The following is a 20,118-nucleotide window of genomic DNA, read 5'->3' on the forward strand; positions in this document are numbered from 1 at the left end:
AAGAAGGTGGATGCTGCAGGTGATAATGCACTTTTATATCATAATATGTGCCATCAAGAGCATTATTGAAGTTCCCGCACAAATGCAATTACTTGATTCACCTCTAAGTCTTTTTAGCAATTCAGTCAGTTATGCTATTTTTTTTTTTAAATGCAACCATTAGATCAACAAAACTGCTATATCCTGGGATAAAAAATAATTGAGTTTTCTGTAATAATTTTTACAAACGTATGGTTAGGGGAAGATGTGGGCTTCACATTTGACTCTGTCACTTGTGACTTGTATGATATTTGGGAAAATATTTAACTTCATATACAGGTTATAAAAAGGATATAATAATCCTCATATTTTAGGGGTGTCTCAAAATTCAATAAAATAATTGTAAAGCCAGGACACCACCACCTATAGTATTATTTCCACAGGCCCAAGCGTAATAGTAATGATTTTTGATTTACAGATATGCGTGTGTGTGTGCGTGTGTGTGTGTGTATGTGTGCATAGCCTGGGCTCCTAGCCAGTTCTCCTTCTACTACTATTCAAAAACATTTATATCCAATCTCATTTTCTATCTTATTTTCTACCATTCACATACTCTAGTAGATTAGCCTCTTTTGTTTTAATCAAGATGAGCCGTCTACATTGTGTGAACTTCTCACTAATTTCTCTATCTGGGATATTTTTAGCTCAACTCCACATCTGCTAGGATTCAATTCAAATTGAGAATTCAAATTTAATTCAAAGTTCTTCTCAAAGAAGCCTCCCTGAACCACCACGTCTAACCTAGCTCCACCCTATCACTCTTGATCACACCACCATGACTATCACATTATTATGGCACTAATGGTCTGAAATGTATAGCAAAAATATTTACTATCTGTTCCCTTCTTGCCTAGACTATAGCACTTGACTGACAACACTCAATTACTTAAACATTGTACTATCCACAGCAACTAGCACAATGTCTAGCAGAATAGTTGCTCAATAAATACTTGTTGAATAAGTGAATTTTAAAAATGACACAATTTATTTTTTGGTGTCCAAGTCTTTCCATATGGAATAAATGAGCAAGCCATACTTACCCCTGTGCCTCTTTCTTTTTTCTTTTTCTTTCTTTCTTCTTTCTTTTTATTTTATTTATTTATTTTTTTGAGACAGAGTTTCACTCTTGTTGCCCAGGTTGGAGTGCAATGGCGCCATCTTGACTTACTGCAACTTCTGCATCCCTGGTTCAAGCAATTCTCCTGTCTCAGCCTCCCGAGTACCGGGAATTACAGGGGCCTGCCACCATGCGCGGCTAATTTTTTGTATTTTTAGTAGAGATGGGGTTTCACTATGTTGGCCAGGCTCGTCTCAAACTCCTGACCTTGTGATCTTCCCGCCTCGGCCTCCCAAAGTGCTGGGATTCCAGATGTGAGCCACCATGACCAGGCACCCCTCTGTCTTTCAAAAAAGATTCATAACTTTTTTCTGTCTTTCAGAGAATTCTCATTTTAGGCCTATTATTTGCAGAATAGGATGATGTTTACCTGAATTGGAAAGATGAACAGGAGACATAATTTTACCTCTGGAGCCCATTTGGGAGAAGAGAGATGGGTTACAAAGACCAACATTGCAAGCAGTGGAGAAAACACTGACTTGAGGGTTGCTCAAATCTTCACTGAGGAATTGTTCTCTGAGCTCAGCCTTGGGCTCAGAAAATAACAGAGTTCTTCAAAGTAACTAAGGTGGGGAGAAGGAACTTTTGAGCTGAAGGAAGCATGTGAGTAGCTAATTGTCTAATAAATTATATGAATGCATGAAAACAAGCAATAGCACACCCTTGTTCATCTGGTATGGCTGGAGTATGAGCCTTGGGGAAGGGCAGAAGTACAGAATGCGTTTGAATAGGTAGGTTGAGGTTATATCGCAAGATCCCTTGAGTGTCATACTAAGGAGGTTGTGCTTAATGTAGTAGGCTCTGGAAGGCCAAGGACTCTTGTTCTGCTGATTTTCTTGCCTGAAATGTGCTCTTTTTTTTTCTCTGTCACAGATTTTGTACTTTCTCTCACTTCAAGTCTTCCTCACCTCCCATTGTTATAGCAGAGGTTCTCAACTGGGGGTGACTTTGCCTCTCAAGAGACATTTGGTGAAGTCTAAAATGAGTTTTTGGTTGTTACAACTAAGAGGGGTGTACAGGCATCCAGTGAGTGGAGGACAGGTATGCTGCTAAACATCCCATGATACACAGGTCAGTCCCTACTACAAATATCTATGCAGTCCAAAATATCAATAGTCCTGAGGTTGGGGAACCCTAATCTATAGGGATGCACACTCTAAATTTTGTCTGCACCTCTTTGTTCTATCCTGCTTTGTATAATTGTTTAGTAGGGAACCATGGATCATGCTTTATCCCTTTCAGGCCTCAGCTCAGAGAACTGTACCTGAGACCATGTACAGGGTGAACACTGAGCACTTGCAAACTGGGAGTTCTGCACAACACACTTCCATTTCTGGGGTGTCCTCTGAAGGACAGAAAGCTTCTTCTGTTTCTTCTATCTTCTTTTTCTATGTGACTCACAATTAGTCCTCATTAAGTCCTAGTTGAGCAGTGACTATGTATTTGGATGTTTTGCTCAAGAACCTTCCAGAAAGCTAAAAGGCAGAGACTGAGTTCTAATTTGAGTTTGCTACAAATTACATCACATATCTGGAGCAGCACTTTTTAAATTTTTTACAGCTAGGGAGTCTGCTTTCCCTTGACGTTTTTCTCACCCATGATAACAATAGCATGGCTTGTGTAGTCATGGATAAGAGACAGGCCCCTGTTGGCCCCTGTGTCTGAGTCTCTAAAATACTTGGTTTAACCAGAGAATAGTGCAATGCTACTTGGTAGTCTGGTAGCTAAGGAGAGTGAAGAGATGGCTCTCAAAGTCACTTAGGAACCTTCAGTGTGGACACTTGACTGAAGAGGAGCCTTCAGTCAAGTGTCCACCCTGAAGGTTCCTAAATTACCAGCAAAGAAACTATACAAAGACACAATCCTGCTTACCAAAGAAACATCTGAATTATCAATTTGGAATTTTCTTGCTTGATCAGATAAGGAAATAGGTAGAGGAAAACAGGAAACTTTGTGGAGGGGGGAGGTCCCTTATGTAGAAAAACTCATTCTGAACAGTTCACCCTCTAGTGAAGTCTCTGTTTAGGGAGGTAAGCAGCTTAAAGGAATCCCTTTTTTGGAAATGGATATCATTATATGATGAAAGGTTGGTAGGAACTTGTTATGTTGTAGCTGGTATCTAAAACTGTGATGAGAATTAGTGTGATTAGAAACATTTGCAAGATAAATGATTTGTTGACATAAATTGCTAAAAATCCACCTAGTTGTGGAGCTGAGTATTGGGGAAGGGGCAGAGGGACGGGTCAGGAATAATGTGAAGTCTGTCTTATTTAGTTTACTCCTGTCCCAAAGAATCCTCTTCTCTATCCTAGCCTGGGAGAGTTTTCAGCTCCACTGTGCTTTCTGGGCTAGTTTCTAAGCTCCAGGCCCAATGGTTGATGTAGCATTTCTCCAGGCAAACCTCTGAGTGGTCTTGTCTTGTGCAGAGAGAAAAGTAGATAGCAGGAGGCTTTCTAGATTGCTCTTCCAAGCATTAATCTTCAAAGAAAAATGACCCACCTGCAAGAAGATACCGTTTGCAACAGACACAGGAGGCAGAAGCCCTAGGTCAGGAAAGCCTGGAACAGAGGTCTTGCCCTGAAACAGCTGCGCCGCCAAGCTGGCTTCCACTTTGGGATGGAAAGATAATTTTTGTATTTCAACTCTTTTGCATTTCTTTTACATGATATATACCAATGAAGCAAACAATAACAAAAAATTATTGTGTCTAAAATGCAAACTTCTTGGCATTTGGAAACCCTGAACCATCTATGACTTTCAGCTTCTAAAGGTTGTTTTTCTTTCTTTTCGAAAGTATTATTGGCTTAATGTGAAAGGAGTGATGCTGATTTTGTAACTTATTCCAAAAAAAAAAAAAAAAAGATTTAGAAGTCTCTTTGGGCATTTTAAATACAGAGCTACAAACTGCCCATAAAAAGGTAATTATGAACTTCTTTGAACTGAACCAAATATCAGTACCTCTATATTGATGAACTAATATCTTCACTTTTTAAATTATAAACTATTGAGAGCATGCTCCTGGCATGTTCAGGACCAGAAGTATAAAGAAATGAAACCTCTTAGTGCCCATTTGGGGTAACAGTATTATGCTGTGGCTTTATTTGAACATTCATTCCTTAAACATGGAGTACTGGTTATGGCAGGCACTAGGCGACCTAGGTTGTAAGCAGCCTGGACTGAATTTTCACAACTGGGTGAAGATATATGGTGACAGGAAGAGAGAGGAATAATGCCGTGGAACAGTAGAGCATGATCCTCTGGAACATTGGTTCTCATTTATAGATGTTCCATTGTTACATGTCAACATAAAGAATTCCATTGTTTAAAAGAAAATCCAAATGAGAGTGGGTCAGTGGCTTGCTTGAGAGCATGTCCTTAGCAAAAGGAAGATTCAAATTTATATCCAAGTTCATACTTCTCTGCCCCATTTCCATACCTCTTGAACTAGACACTAGACTCTACTCAACTTTACTTGAGTTTTTGAAGCTCGTTTTTGAAGCAGAAGACCCTGAGCTTTTTCTGGCTTCCTAGTGTTCAGTGCTCACCGTAGTCTGTATCCTTAGACCTTCATGCAAACAGGACCATGGTTATGGTGGGGGGTGGTGCCTATGGTGCCAGAGTGAACTCAAGAAATGAGGTGAAAAACACTTTTGCCTTAGTCCATTTGGGGTGCTACAGAATATTTTAGACTGGATGACTAATAAACAACAGACATTTATTTTTCACAGTTCTGGAGGCTGGGAAGTCCAAGATGAAGAGGCAGGTAGATTTAGTGTATGGTGAAGGCCTGCTTTCTCATAGATGGTAACTTCTTTTTGTGTTCTCACTTGGTGGAAGGGGCAAAGAAGCTCCCTCAGGCCTCTTTTCTAAGGGAACTAATCCTATTCATAAGGGCTCCAGCCTAAAGGCCACACCTTCAAATACCATCACCTTGGGAATTAGGATTTCAACATATCAATATTGAGGAGACCCAAACATTCAGACCATAGCTACTGTCAATAGGAGTATTGGAAGGATCAAGATGGGGTAACCCATGCAATGCCCTCAATACAGAGTCTGGCAGGTAATAGTGCTTTACAACCATTAGCAATTATTATTTATTAGCACAGATTGAGAACTCTAGAATCAAGATTTTCTAATCAGAGTACTCTTACGATTCAAATCATTTTAGGTGGCTTGGGAAAGAAGATTTAACAGCAAAAACCATGAAAGGTAATGACTTCGGCCGGGTATGGTAGTGCATACCTATAATCCCAGCACTATGGGAGGCTGAGGCAGGAGGATCACTTGAGCTCAGGAGTTTCAGACCAGCCTAGGCAACATGGTAAAACCTTGTCTCTACAAAAATAGAAAAATTAGCCAGGCATGGTTGTGCACATGTGTAGTCTTAGCTACTTTGGAAGCTGAGGTGGGAGGATCTCTTGTAACCAGGAGGTCAAGGCTGCAATGAGGAGTGACCACACTGCCTGCACTCCAGCAAAGGTAATAGAGTGAGATCTTGTCTCAAAAAATAAATAAATAAATAAATAAAAAAGAAAAGAAAAAAGAAAAAGAAAGAAAGAAAATTAAAAAAGAAGAAAAAAGTAATGACTTTGGCTTGTGGTAGCCACTGGAAAGAGAAAATACAAGTGGAGATCTTCGAAAGGCTTGAGATAATGATCATATCTTACTTAATGAGGGTGGTTTTCTGGACTATAAATTGATGTCCAGTCCAAGTGTCACACATAATATCATTTAGCTCTTCAGAAGGGGTTTACTCTTCAAGGAAAATGAGGGTGACAAACAGAGGTGGCAGATCTTGTGAAAAGACTAGAAATGCTGTGTCTGTAGCTCTTGAGGAGTATCAAAATGACACCGTGAGTGCATCCAGCTCTCTGTCCCCTGGTCAGGTGACCTGTGGAATGATGCAACCAGACAGGGTGCAGAGAAGGGGAAGGAGAAAACAATCATCCTCCGAAAGCAATCATCAAACGCTCTTCCGGAGAATTGGCTGCTTTACAGGTGGAGTTGCCCTGTGCTTACTTTGTCAGAGATGCTGTGCATTTTCAAACAACCTGAGTTTCTTTTGGGGAGTGTGTGATTACACTGAGGTATGTTTCTTTTCCCCCTTCCCTTCCCTTCCCTTCCCTTCCCTTCCCTTCCCTTCCCTTCCCTTCCCTTCCCTTCCCTTCCCTTCCCTTCCCTTCCCTTCCCTTCCCTCCCCTCCCCTCCCCTCCCCTCCCCTTCCCTTCCCCTTCCTTTCCTTTCCTTTCTTTTTTTTTTCAGGGTCTCCCTCTGTTACCCAGACTTGAGTGCAGTGCCACAGTCACTACTCACTACAACCTCTGCCTCCCAGGTTCAAGTGATCCTCCCACCTCAGTCTCCCGAGTAGCTGGGACTACATGTATGTGCCACCACATCTGGCTAAATATTTTTCTATTTGTTTGTAGAGATGGGATTTTGCCATGTTGCCCAGGCTGGTCTTGAACTCCTAAACTCAAGCTATCTGCCTGCCTTGGCCTCCCAAAGTGCTGGGATTACAGGCATGAGCCACCATGCTGCAGACATGTGTTTCTGAGAACATTTTGCTTATGGCCAGTAAAGGATGCTAAGTCTGGGGTTCTAATTAAGCCCATCACTAAATTACACTATGCCTCCTTTCTTTTCTTTTCTTTTTTTTTTTTTTTTTTTTTTTTTTGAGATGGAGTTTCACTCTCGTTGCCCAGATTGGAGTGCAATGGTGTGATCTTGGCTCACCACAACCATCACCTCCCAGTTTCAAGCAATTTTCCTGCCTCAGCCTCCCTAGTTGCTGGGATTACAGGCATGTGCCACCACGCCTGGCTAATTCTGTATTTTTAGTAGATGCAGGGTTTCTCCATGTTGGTCAAGCTGGTCTCAAACTCCCAACCTCAGATGATCCGCCCGCCTCAGCCTCCCAAAGTGCTGGGATTACAGGCATGAGCCACCGCGCCCAGCCATTATGCCTCCTTTCTAATCTCATGTTGGCCAGTTTCCTTTTCTCACCAGACCCATCCACATTGGATTGCCTGAGCATTCAGTAAATTCAGTAAAGTGTGTGGAATTATTCTGTGGTGAGTCCTATGTGCTGCATTGGCCGTTAGTAGTGAATACTGCTCTTTCACTTATAGGCTGTTCTTAAGCCTATAGATGTTTCTTCTTGTCTACTATTTATAAGGTCCTGTGGTTGGCATAGGATGAATTATACTACAGCACTATCCCTCTGCTGTGAATTTATAGTCTATGAATAAAAGATAAGATAATATCATAAATGTAATGTGGGGTAGACTAAATGATTCAAGTTAGATGGGTGGAAAGTGCTGAGAGTGTTGAGAGAAAGGAGATGTTCCAGCATGGGCCTTCCAGACCTAACCCATTATAATAAGCGTTGCTAGTCCAGAAATCTCTGAGAACTGTGGCCGAGGGTCTAGATGTAATGTGCTACCACAATTCTAGGCATGTGGAAGTGATCGGGGATAAAATAGACAGAGTTTTCTCTCATGCTTCTTAAATTCCTGTGGGAAGTGAGGAGGGTGGTGATAGGCAATGACTAATGGTCATAAAAAATTATTTCTGAACTTGGTAAGTCTTGGGGCAGTGGAAGAGAGAAAAGCTTTCTCCAGAAGCTACTTCACATGGCCTGGAATCGTTTGTCTGGCCTCCCAAGCAGTTATGATTCTGCCCTTATCACACTCTCTATTATGTCAGGGCTAGAAATGAAAAGTGCTAGTGAAATAAATTAATAAGTCATTAAATTATCTTGTTTGGAACTAGAGTTATACAAATGGATGATTTACTATGTGCTATACCACTTATAAATTACAAATGTAACAATGGTTAATTGGAAGAGATCCTCACATTTACAGGTACATATGAATATATGTAAATTCAAGGTGTTTTGGCATCTAGAGCTAGAAAAATGAGGAAATAAGTGTGTTAACAAGGCAGAGAGAGGAAAACCAATGAGGGTGTTGATTCTGGCTTTGTCCAATCACAAAACTGGTTTGACAATTTTTGATGGAATCAACCAGTGGATTTAGTCTAGCACCTGGTCAATTCAGTCAAAAATGTCAAAAACCCTGTGACCGAATTGACAGGTGTTAGACTGACTGACTGGTCAATTCCATCAAAGCAGTAGAACCATTTGTGCTTGTAGATACATTTCAGACCCAATATAGAAAAAGAGAATTTGGGGAATTAGCACTGAGGTAATCTCTTTGAGGGACAATTTGACTGGGAGAAGGGGAAATAAGTCATCATTCTGTAATATCATCCCATATTGATGGCAATTTTAAGTCACAGCAGTCCCCAAAACAAGCCTATGACCATTGTTGGAAAAAATAAAAGTTATTAATAATATAGTGTCCTGATGCCCCTTGTAGTTGACTACTGTGACTTGTTTGTACTTTATTTGAAAAGCACAGGCATTCAGGGGACCAGTTTTGACACTTCTGTTTTGCCATATACATGAATACCCATGAATGTGGCATTAGGACTATGGGTGGAATAGATCTACATTTTTATTATCATGGCGTATGAGTCTCAGAGATTAGATACAAACATGCCCATTTTAAATAGTTTCAACTCAGCACTTTCTCTTCTCACAATGATAATTTCTTAGTGACAGAGAGAAGGTCATTACAATAAAAACCTGAGACATAACAGGTGTTAAAAATGCTAAATATATTCACACCCCAACTTCTGGTAAGTGGTCCCCGTGCTTAGTATTTGGCCTATGGGGAAAAATACGAATTTTAAGAAACCTCATGATGGTCCCAGAGCATTCTCCTGCGAGACATGTGCATCTGCATAAAGTCTGCTACATTAGAGACCAAAAGGGTTGGCCTGCTTCTCCCACGGTCTGAAGTTAACGCTTGTCTTTGTGTAGTCCAGTCTTTTCTGAACTTGAAATCCAATTGGCCAACAATTAAAGCCAATTAGCACGTGAGGAAAATAAACCAAAGACTCTCTCCCTGTGTTTTCCATGGCTCGATAGAAAGCTAGTTAGCTCAAGGCATTAGCATAGTTGTGTATCAGGCCAGGCATATAACGGAGACTAGTTGGCTTAAAGTATTAGAAGACTGGGGTAGCGGCTGGCGCAGCAGAACTGTGTTATTCTGAGCTAACAGCTGCCAAACATTCTTGACAGGAGATGAGGCAGATGTCCAAGGACAATCAAAGAGAGAAGAAAGTTTAAGCCAACGTTTGCCTATCTCATATTCTCCGCTTGATCCTCAGCCTCAAAGACAACGCACAGCTGCTGCACTTCAAGGTCTAGAGGCTGATCCCAACTCCCAGGCTGCCCCCACACCCCTGCTTATTCTCTGAGAGCTGGGCTCAGCTTTCCTATCAAGCCTCCCTTGCAGGTCATCTTGTTGGAGAGAGTGGGACTTCTTGGTGACTTTTCGATATTCTGAACACTCACAATGTTTAGATCAAAATTCCACAGTGTGTGATAATCATAAGATTCAGGACTGCAAAAGCCTCTCTAGGACAACCCTAAATGGGCCAGCTTATCAGGACACAAGATAAGTGGTGGCCAAAACAGCGTGTCCTTAGAGGTAAGAAATCATCAGTTCAAATACAAAGTGAAGAAAAGAGGAGCAATCCATGTGAAATCTAAATATTGCAGATCTACTCTCAGAGCTGCAGACATTTTGTTTCAGCATTTAAATAATATAAGGGATGTGGGGAATAAAAATGCAAGTACAAGTGTCCATTATGGATAAAGAAACACCATATGCATCTGTACTGAAAGCGTTTGCCAAAACGTTGGCGTGTTATCTCTCTTGGGGGAGAGGCAGAGGGACTTTATTTCCCATCAATGCTAAGAGGCATTTCATGTCCTATAGTACGGCAATATGCTTATTTACTAAAATCTTTTATTGTTATACTTTACACAGCATGTCAAAAATAGGCAACTCTTTCATGTTGTTAAACAACATCTGCAGCTAATGAAACAGTAGAATCGTCTCAAATAAAGAACCTGTGTCATTGTCAAAAATCTTTACACATACCATTGTTCCACAGAGGGGGAACAACTCAAAATTTTATGTTAATTATTTTTTTCTAGGTGCCCTCATCTCTCGTATGAGATACACACTTAGAATATTAAATCATAATTATTTGATCAAAGTATTAATCCAGATTTCACCCCATACTCATGAGTCTCTAGCCAGAGGTACCCTTTTAAATATATTAGTATCCCCAAAGTAAGGGCATAGTGTGGACTTAGTGTGTTTATTGAGCAAATGCATAATGAATGAATGAATGAAAAACAAGTAGACTTAATCGCATGCCAAACCTATTGAAAATACATACAAACAATGCTCCTATAATTGAGTTGCCTATAGAAGCGATAGAAAGCTGTATTTTTAGAGGAGTACCTAAAAAGAACACAATATGAAATAGCTTCTTTTAAAAGCACTAATTTGTTAGGAGTTCTTTTATTTCAACAAAAAATATCTATTTAAAAATAACTATTGGAATTAGAGAAGGTTTTAAAAATTACGTGTATTTCTACCCTGACGACTAATTACAGGGATAACTTTCACACATACTACCATTGCAGGTGCAAATATTTAATTATGTGTGCAAGCCAGGTGGTGAGGTGGTTCCTTAACTACGTGTTCAATTGTGTCTGCTCTAGTTGCCCCTTCAATTAGCTGTGGGTGCAAAAAACAGAGACCTAGCTGAGGCCCTATTAAAATGAGGCCTATATATTCCACAGCCTTTTATCTGTGAAGGGGGAAGGGGTTGTGCATTTTGTATTTATGTTAGCTGCTCCTAGCTGGGGCCTGGGGGAATCACTTTTGGGGAGCTAGTTAGCCCAGAGCAGCTGGACTTGTCCTGATAAGAATTGCACACGGTTGCATAAAAAGTGGTCCGCTCTCCTCCACAGCAAGTTTAGGTATTAAACCAGGCTCTCTCTTAAAAGCCACGTGGCTTGCTTATTCTAAAGGTGCTTGCAAATCACATGGAGGCTTTCCCCAGGAGATCAGAACATAAAAGTTTGTTCAAAACATTTGAAACAGGCAGGCTGTTGTGACTGAATCATTTTAATTATTTTAGCAGCTCTTCTTCACCCTTAGAGGTGAGGTTAAAAGGCTATTTAGGGAGATAAAACTATTATACACAATACGGTCTGAGAATCCGCGAGGTTAAGATTTGATCAAGGATGAGACTTTTGAAAAATCAACTTGGTGTTGAATCCTATACATTTGGGAAGGGGCTGGAGGGATTGAACTGAAAATTCAAAGTTAACAACTGAATTCCAGTTTTCCTCCGCTAGCTGTGTGACTTCGGCCTTATTATTTAACTTCTCTGATTCTCAGATTTCTGCCCTGGGAAATGGAGCCACTAATATCTACATCATACATAATATCTACATCTACTAAAGTCGATGTACTTAAAGCACCTTGTTTGGTGCTAAGTCCAGGATGTGTGCTCCATAAAGGAAACTTCTTTGCTTTTCTCCAGAGGAAAAGAATGCTGAGAACATTTCTATTCAGTTACACAGCAAAAGATCCAGGGTAGGGAATTGCTAGACATCCTGGACATGTATCCCATTTTTACCCTTCAAAAGTTGATGACCATGTTCACATCTGCTGTGATGTATTATCGGATTTTTAGCTAGAGAAATAAATCACAGCCCTCTAAATCTTAATGTTTACGTCTTTAGAAAAATACGTTTCAATAACCCAACATCATTCCATTTTTAATATTTTCCTCAATAACCTCTGGCTGCTCATTCTTAGGGGAAATTCAGGTTTAGAAACATGGCTTTCAAGTTTTTGCTAGTAATTCTTATATTTTTATCTGGTTTTGAAACTCATTTATTTGCAGTTGCAGATTTTTAGGGTGGTTATAGGGTGCTATGTATGAAAGGTGATTTGAAGTGTTGTCTTCAAGTCCAGGGTTCCTAGTTACATCATTCATGCAGGGACACACATAGGCATTCATGCATGCATGCACATACACACAGACACACATCCATTCCCTCAAGGCTGTACAATAATGTATCATAATGACTTGGATGCATGAGTCTGCAGCCTTTTGTAGGGAAAATACTTGACCTGGACACAAGGATTGTGGGAGTGCTAACATCAGGTTGCCCACAGAATGCTACATTATAATAATAATGCGTTTCCCTACAATATGTTGGCATGACCAAGGAAGTCATCAAACCTGGCATCAGGCAACCTCAAAGTAGTGACTCCTCCATTAGAAATCTTGGTAGTTATTTTCACTGCCTGGTCTGGATATGGGCATTGATGACATGGCTTGAATGTTTGTGTCTCCTCCAAAATTCGTGTTGAAACTTAATTTCTAACTCTACAGTATTAAGAGGTGGGGTCTTTAGAGAGTGATTAGGATATGAGAGCTCTGCCTTCATGGATAGGAGTAGAGGTCCTTACAAAAAGAACTTGACGTGGGAGAGAGTTCTCCCTCTCTATCTTCTTTTGCCCTTCGGCCTTCCATCGTGCGAGAACACAACTTTGGCCTTTCTGCCATGCAAGGACATAGCGACAAAGTACAGTCTTGGAAACAGAGATCGGCTCCTCTCCACGCACTGAACCTGCTGGCATCTTGATCTTAGATTTTTGAGCCTCCAGAACAGCGAGAAATACATTTCTCTGCTTTATAAATGACCTAGTTTCAGGTATTTTGGTATAGCAGCACAAATAGACTAAAACAATTGAGGAAGGATTTGGGGATCTACTGTCTTATATCTTGGCCTTTTCTCTGGATAGAGATGAGCTCACTTAGAGAGTCTTTCAAATTCAGAAAGAAAAGTAGTTTGCTCACAAGATGCTTATATTTGTTATATAACTTGGGGTGGAGGTCATTCTCTTTGGAATGAACTCTGACTTCCCTTGATCCTGTTTCGTCTCTGGGGTGTGGAGGTGTAGGATGGGATGGGATTTCTGCTATAAGGAAGATAGTCACACAAGGCCCCATGCCTAGGTACCATCAAGTACCTTCCATTCACTGTGAAATGTGAGAAGCCAACTACTCCCCAAATAACATTTAGGCTTTGACAGTGTTTCCCCCCCCCACCCCCATTTTCCAGCTCCTGTCCTAGGGAGCTTGAGGACAAATGCTTCTGGGTGCCCAGAAGTGACAGAATAAAACCCATTTAGAAAAGCTCTGGGAGCTTGATGAGACTTCCAGGTACGAGAAAATCGAATTGGTGTCCAACAACACTAGTTTTTCTGTGATAATTGCTTGCAATTGCTAAAACTTGCTGATGATAAAGAGAGAAAATAGAAAACTCTTTGTCACTTTGAATGTAAAATCATCATCATCATCATCACCATTTATTAAGAGATTACCATGGATCAGGCTCTGTGCTAAGTGCCTTGCATATCTTATATCTTTGATGTGTGAATTAAAAGTGACCTTGTGGAAAATTTAAAAGAATTTGGGTAAAAACCTCTAGTTATTTATGTACAGTGGGAAATTCAGTGTCTCTCCCTAAATTTCAGAGACTCCTCAGTTTTCTCTAATGTCTTTTGACCTAGTCTGATCTGGAGTTCTGACTTTTTTTTTTTTTTTTTTTTTTTTGAGACAGAGCCTTTGCTCTGTCACCCAGGATGTAGTGCAATGGTGTGATCTCGGCTCACTGTAAACATCTGCCTCCCAGGTTCAAGTGATTCTCCTGCCTCAGCCTCCCAAGTAGCTGGGACTACAGTTGTGCACCACTACACCTGGCTAATTTTTGTATTTTGGTGGAGACAGGGTTTTACCATATTCCCCAGGGTGGTCTTGAACTCCTGAGCTCAGGCAATCTGCCTGTCTTGGCCTCCCAATGTGCTAGGATTACAGGCGTGAGCCACCGAGCCTGGCCTGGTTCTGACTTTTCTTAACCCTTCACTCTCACTGGCATGTCGCCTCCTGTGTCTCTTCCCTCTGTTTCACATTGACAGGTCCATGGACCATCTCTTTCTGTGACTTCTTTAAAAAACCCACTTGTAGAAAGCATTCGTATACACAACAAAGTTTAATAAGCTGGAATAAAAGAATTGCACCACAACAGAGCAAACAACTCAAAACTTAATGCTGGATTACTAGCCACTCCAGCTGACTAAGTCCCCCCCTCAAACTCCAGCTCTGAGACAGAGCAGCTCTCCTGTTAAACTAACATGAGGCATTTGGGTAAGTCTTTTGGACTTCAACTATGCTCAGAGTAGAAATGGGACGAGGAAGGTGGCTTGCTTCTGAAGGACTTACCTACTAAGTTGTAGGCTGCAGAGAAAGAATAGTTGACAGAGACGATTGGAGATATCCTTTATCGAATACACCAGGCATAAGAAAAGGTGAACTTAAAATCCGGCTTTCTGGCCAGGTGTGGTGGCTCAGGCCTGTAATCCCAGCACTTTGGGAGGCTGAGGTAGGTGGATCACCTAAGGTGAGGAGTTTGAGACCAGCCTGGCCAACATGGTATAACCCCAAGTCTATTAAAAATACAAGAATTAGCCGGGTGTGGTGGCACACACCTGTAATCCCAGCTACTTGGGAGGCTGAAACAGGAGAATTTCTTGAACCCAGGAGGTGGAAGTTGCAGTGAGTTGAGATCACACCACTGCACTCCAGCCTGGGCAATGGAGCAAGAGTCTGTCTCAGAAAACAAAAACAAACAAACAAACAAAAAAAAAAAAAAACTGGCTTTCTCTAAACACTTACAAAAGAATCAAAAGGACAATTGTTTTGGGTTAAAAACAAAACTAAGAACAGAACAACCTATCTATTGGAATGCTGGCTTGTAGAAAGAGTTCAATGCTAATCGTATGACATTTCCTCAATATGGGGTATCTTGTATAGTGTGTTGTGATTATTTTCAAAATCAAAATCATCATAGACAACTGGGTGTCTGCTTGATAACCTTTTATTTTATATAGCTGGGCCATTAGGTGGCATGTATATAGGGAAATGATTCTAAACTGTATTTCCTGTAATACAACAATTTCCGTTTTTCTGTATTGATTATTTGCAACATACCAATTGGTAAACACAACATGTTTGGCACAGGGGCAGCCAATCAGGACACAGACAGCAGGAAAAACAATGAACTGGAAATGTTGCAATACCTTTCATGGGGCTGGATTTATTTACTCATCAAAAGCATTAATATCCACACACCCGTGTGAATTCTTTCCTTAGGTAGTTCTCTTTTTTGTAGACACAAGCATCAACTTTAAGAAGAAAGGTTTGAGGAACACCTGATTATCTCTTAGTTCCCAGAATAAAGTCACCAAGGCCCAGGAAATATCCAGGAGATAATAAATCAGTGAGTTTCCACAATGAAGGAAAGGGGAAAAATAACACAAAGGAAATTGAAAAGAATTAAATTTCAACTTTAGGTTTTGAAAGGATTATTAATACAAACAGCCTTAGGAAAAAGGACATGTTGGTCAACATTCCATACAATTAAATGTTATGCAAGTTTTTTTTTTTTTTTTTTTTTTTTTTTTTTTTTTTTTTTTGAGACCAAGTCTTGCTCTGTCACCCAGGCTGGAGTACAGTGGCATGATCTCGGCTCACTGCAACCTCCGCCTCCCAGGTTCAAGTGATTCTCCTGCCTCAGCCTCCTGAGTAGCTGGGATTACAGACACGCACCACTATGCCCAGCTGAGTTTTGTATTTTTTCATAGGGATGGGATTTCACCATGTTGGCCAGGCTGGTCTTGAACTCCTGACCTTGTGATCCGCCAGCCTCAGCCTCCCAAAGTTCTGGGATTACAGGCATGAGCCACGGCACCCGGTCTGCAATACAACTTTGAAACAATGACACACATGCAAAAAGTCACCTTAAATGCTCGTCCTCAATTCTCAGGATGTCATTCATCTTCTTGGGACTGGCGAAGGCCTTTACATAGTTTTTATTTTTCTTCTTCAGTTTGCCGCTAACTCTAGTAATCAATAGCAGGAACAGAAAAGCTGAGGAAAGCCAAGAGGCTTCCATTTCTGAGCATCCCTCCTTGTCTGTTCCCTGTGGTTGGGCTTGAAATCCAGTCCCGCCCACAGAGAACTGCTTGTTGCCCCACCATTCCCAGCAACTTGCTTGGAACAGTGTGAGCTGTCAGTAGCTCGCAGGCTACAAAGATGTTGTGGGACTTTGAACTCTTTTTATCGTGAGCTCAATGGACTCTTTCAAGCCCCTTATGAGCCTAACAGGTGAACTGCCAGCAAGGCTGCGGAGAAGTCTTGAGTGTTAGGGAAGGTGAGTTCTGGGTACAGTATTTCTTGTGTTTCTGTAGGAACTAGTGGAGAGAGATAATTGTGTGTGTGTGTGTGTGTGTGTGTGTGTGGGTGTGTGTGTGTGTGTGTGTGTGTTATAGATTTTAACCATTTTAAAATGAAATGACTAGTCAGGTCCTGAGGTGAAACTGCAGTTAGATTCTCAGCCTTTCACAGCTACTGAGCAACTGTTCCCCAACCTTGGTTGTGAGGTGTGTCCTAAGTCATTTGTTACTAATAAAACAAAGTGCTATAGTTTGTGGGCAACTTACTGATATTATAAATTAGATTACCTTCTCCTAGAACAATAACATTCACTCCAACTTGCTTTCTGATATGCTTTTCTAAAAGTTGCTTTATCTCATACCAATAAGCAGGTATATCGCCTATGCAAACTGACTTTGATAATTATAGATGAATATTTAGCCATTGACGTCACCTTTATTATTAGACTTTTTTTTCCCGAGACTTTCCTTATTGTAAATATCTGCATCCTATGATATTTTTGCAACAGTGGCTTTTGTACATGGCTTCATGGAGACAGGTAAATGGGCTGTGAGGTCTCCCAGATGGGACTGTGACTTATTTTCTCATTAACCAAAAAGCCTAACACAGGCTCTACTATATAAAAGGTACTCAATATATTTTTTAAAAATAACTTTATTTCTTTAAACTCCTGCAGATATATTTTCTTTCCTTTCTTTCCTTCCTTCTTTCTTTTTTTTGATGGAGTCTTGCTCTGTGGCTCAGGCTGGGGTGTAGTGGCACGATCTTGGCTCACTGCAATCTTCGCCTCCCAGGTTCAAGTAATTCTCCTGCCTCAGCCTCCTGCGTAACTGGGATTACATGCGTGCCACCACGCCAGGCTAATTTTTGTATTTTTAGTAGAGACGGAAATTCAACATGTTGGTCAGGCTGGTCTCAAACTCCTGACCTCGTGATCCACCTCCCAATGTTCTGGGATTACAGGCATGAGCCACCATGCCCAGCTCCAGCAGATATATTTCAATTCACATAACTAATGTGCTCATAAGCTGTAAGTAAACTAAGATTTTTTTCCCCCTTAACTGGATAAAATTTGAAAGAGGTGACTTTCTTTTTTTTTTTTTTTTAAAGGTGTGGTGGTTTGGAGTTGGGTTTCCTTTGCAGTCCAATACACTGCTCTCAAATTTATCTACTTTGTAAATCCATGACTTTATATGAAGTATTATTCTTGATAGCATTTGCCTTTCAAGAACAAGTGTTAGTAGATGAGGTAACTTTGTCTTTTTTCATTTTATTGAACTCATACTATTTAAGATATTTGTTCAAGTTAGTGGGTTGAGGGACAGCGCTCATAAAGGTAGTTCTAAGTGTAAAGTTCCATATCTGAGCATCAGTTTCCTTGTCTGCCATCAGCTGTTCTGATGATTTTTTAAATGAGGGAGTAGTTATGAAAGTACTCAGAGCTATACAAATATAAGCATAATGTCATGAGTGAGGTGCTCAGGCAGAAAGGCTGCATGCATGGATATGTAGGGGACACTTGTGCCCAAATTGCAGAATTACAGGAAGTGGCCAGGGAAGGGATATTACCTTGAACCTCTGCTGCAGCCTGGAGTGACAGACCATCAAGTTGGGGGAACACTCGAGAGACAGGCATGTCTGTGGAGGACTGACCGCCAGGGGAACCATTCCTGCCCCGTGTTTGTCATCTTAACAGCCTGCTGCTCATATCATTTGTCGCATCTGAAATTTTCAGTTTTATTTAAAATTCAAGCTGAAAAAAGTTTCCCCAGCCCTGCCCAGAATGTCCAGGTCGCATTCCCTGCTTGAGTCCTTGTGTGCTGTCTCAGTGCACATGGAAAAAGCTCTGACTGAAGCCACCGCCCTGGGTTGGAGCTCCAGTCTCATCATTCGCCTCACTTGACTTTGCTTCTCCATCTGCAAAATGAGAGTTGCAAGTTGGATGAATTCTAAGAGTGAGTTGATTTATATTAACATTAGCCCAAATAAAACACAATCAAAGACACATTGGCAGACAAATATGAAGATTACCTTTATCCCAAAGTTAAATAAAAATGACTTTATTTTCTATTTGGCATTCATCATACACATCGTAATTTTCTTCTTGCGACTGGAGAAATCCAGAATAAATAGCTAACACACAGAAGGATGTCCTCTGGCTTTTACTCCTTCACTCTTTCCCACTAGGTCTCTGTCATTTGCACGTGTCTTCTCCAATATTTGCGTTTTTAATCTGTGATGTCTCTTTTACCTGAATTTAAAGGAAGATGGTGTTTTCTCACCAGATTATGAAGTAAAACAAAATATGAATATAAAAAGTTAAACGGGAAATTGTCATCGTTTCATTGTCTTGGCTGTGACAGGGTTAGCAGAGTGTGCTATTTTAATGCAAGGCCACTACTGTACTCCAATTCAAGCTTGCGTTTCCCAGAAAGTGGAATAATACATAGAGAAAGTGAACCACTTCTTTCTGTTGCAGTGCTTTCCAGTACCAGTGAAGTTGTGCTTCCACTTTCTCCTTACCAGGAATGTCCTGGGGAGGAGAAAGAAGGACAGATGTTTGACCTCTGCAGCAAAGTCTTATCTTGGGTGGAAGAAGAGGCTGATCCTAAAAAGCTGTCGATCTTCTCTTTCACATGTCTGACTCCTCAAATGAGTCCTGATGGTGAGAGAGAGAGAGAGAGAGAGAGAGAGTCAGAGAGAGCGCATTGAAACCTGTTTTAAATGTGTAACAGACCAGAAAGAAATTTTCTAACCATTTCATTTTCCAAAATGTGAATTGGAACCATGACCTGGAAAACCAAAACTATATTGAATGGAACCTCCGCTCCCCACCCGTCCCCAACAAGACATTGGCAGCATTAGCCCTGGTATTTATTGCTTATTTTAACTACAGTGCCTAGCAAGCACTTCCCCAGCCTGTATTGCAAAAAATATATGTGTATATAATTCATATACTTAATATTTTGCCCCAGCTTTCCTTGCCTATTTTACAGTGTTAGAGACTGTTTGTGTGTTTGCTATATATCAGTTGACACCTCTGTAAAATCTTTATATTGAATGCCTTTGGCAACTATGTGCCAAATAATAGCATTGCCATTTGTAATTTTTGTAGCTCCAGTTTTCCTGTAAGCTTGGCTCTATGCATTACAAGTAGGAAGGGTTTAAAAAGCCTTATTGATGCTACTTTCTAATGACCTTCCTCAGTGATATGAGTCAAAATCACAATTCCCTGGCTTTCCTGTTCTTTTCTTCTGTTAAAGACTCTAACTAATTAAAGAAATGTGTCCTGTTTTGAAGATGCATTGCTCATAACACAATTCTGCTCCATGAGTCTCTCATTCTTATTCAACTTATTCTTAAGCTTGGGGCTTTTAGACATGCCTGTTGTACTCTATAGTGTCCAAAAACATTATTTATTTTTATTTAAGACCTCCCTTCTTTCCTAAAGATGATTTGAGGTTGTTTACAGACAAGGTAATTAAATGATGGGGTACACGAAATCACATAGAAAAGAAATCCAAAAATAAGTTGGATATGGATACAAATTTTACTCCTAAAGTGTAGGTTGATATACTTCTGTGAGTTAAGTAGAATGCAAACTCCGTGAAAGCAGGAACTTTGTTCACTGATGAATCCCCATTGTCAAGTTTAGTGTCTAGACATCAGTATGTGCTCATGTATAATTGTTATTTGTCGAAGCAACATTAAATTCC

This window comes from Rhinopithecus roxellana, chromosome 5, assembly GCF_007565055.1.
Source record: "Rhinopithecus roxellana isolate Shanxi Qingling chromosome 5, ASM756505v1, whole genome shotgun sequence".
Lineage (NCBI taxonomy): Eukaryota > Metazoa > Chordata > Mammalia > Primates > Cercopithecidae > Rhinopithecus > Rhinopithecus roxellana.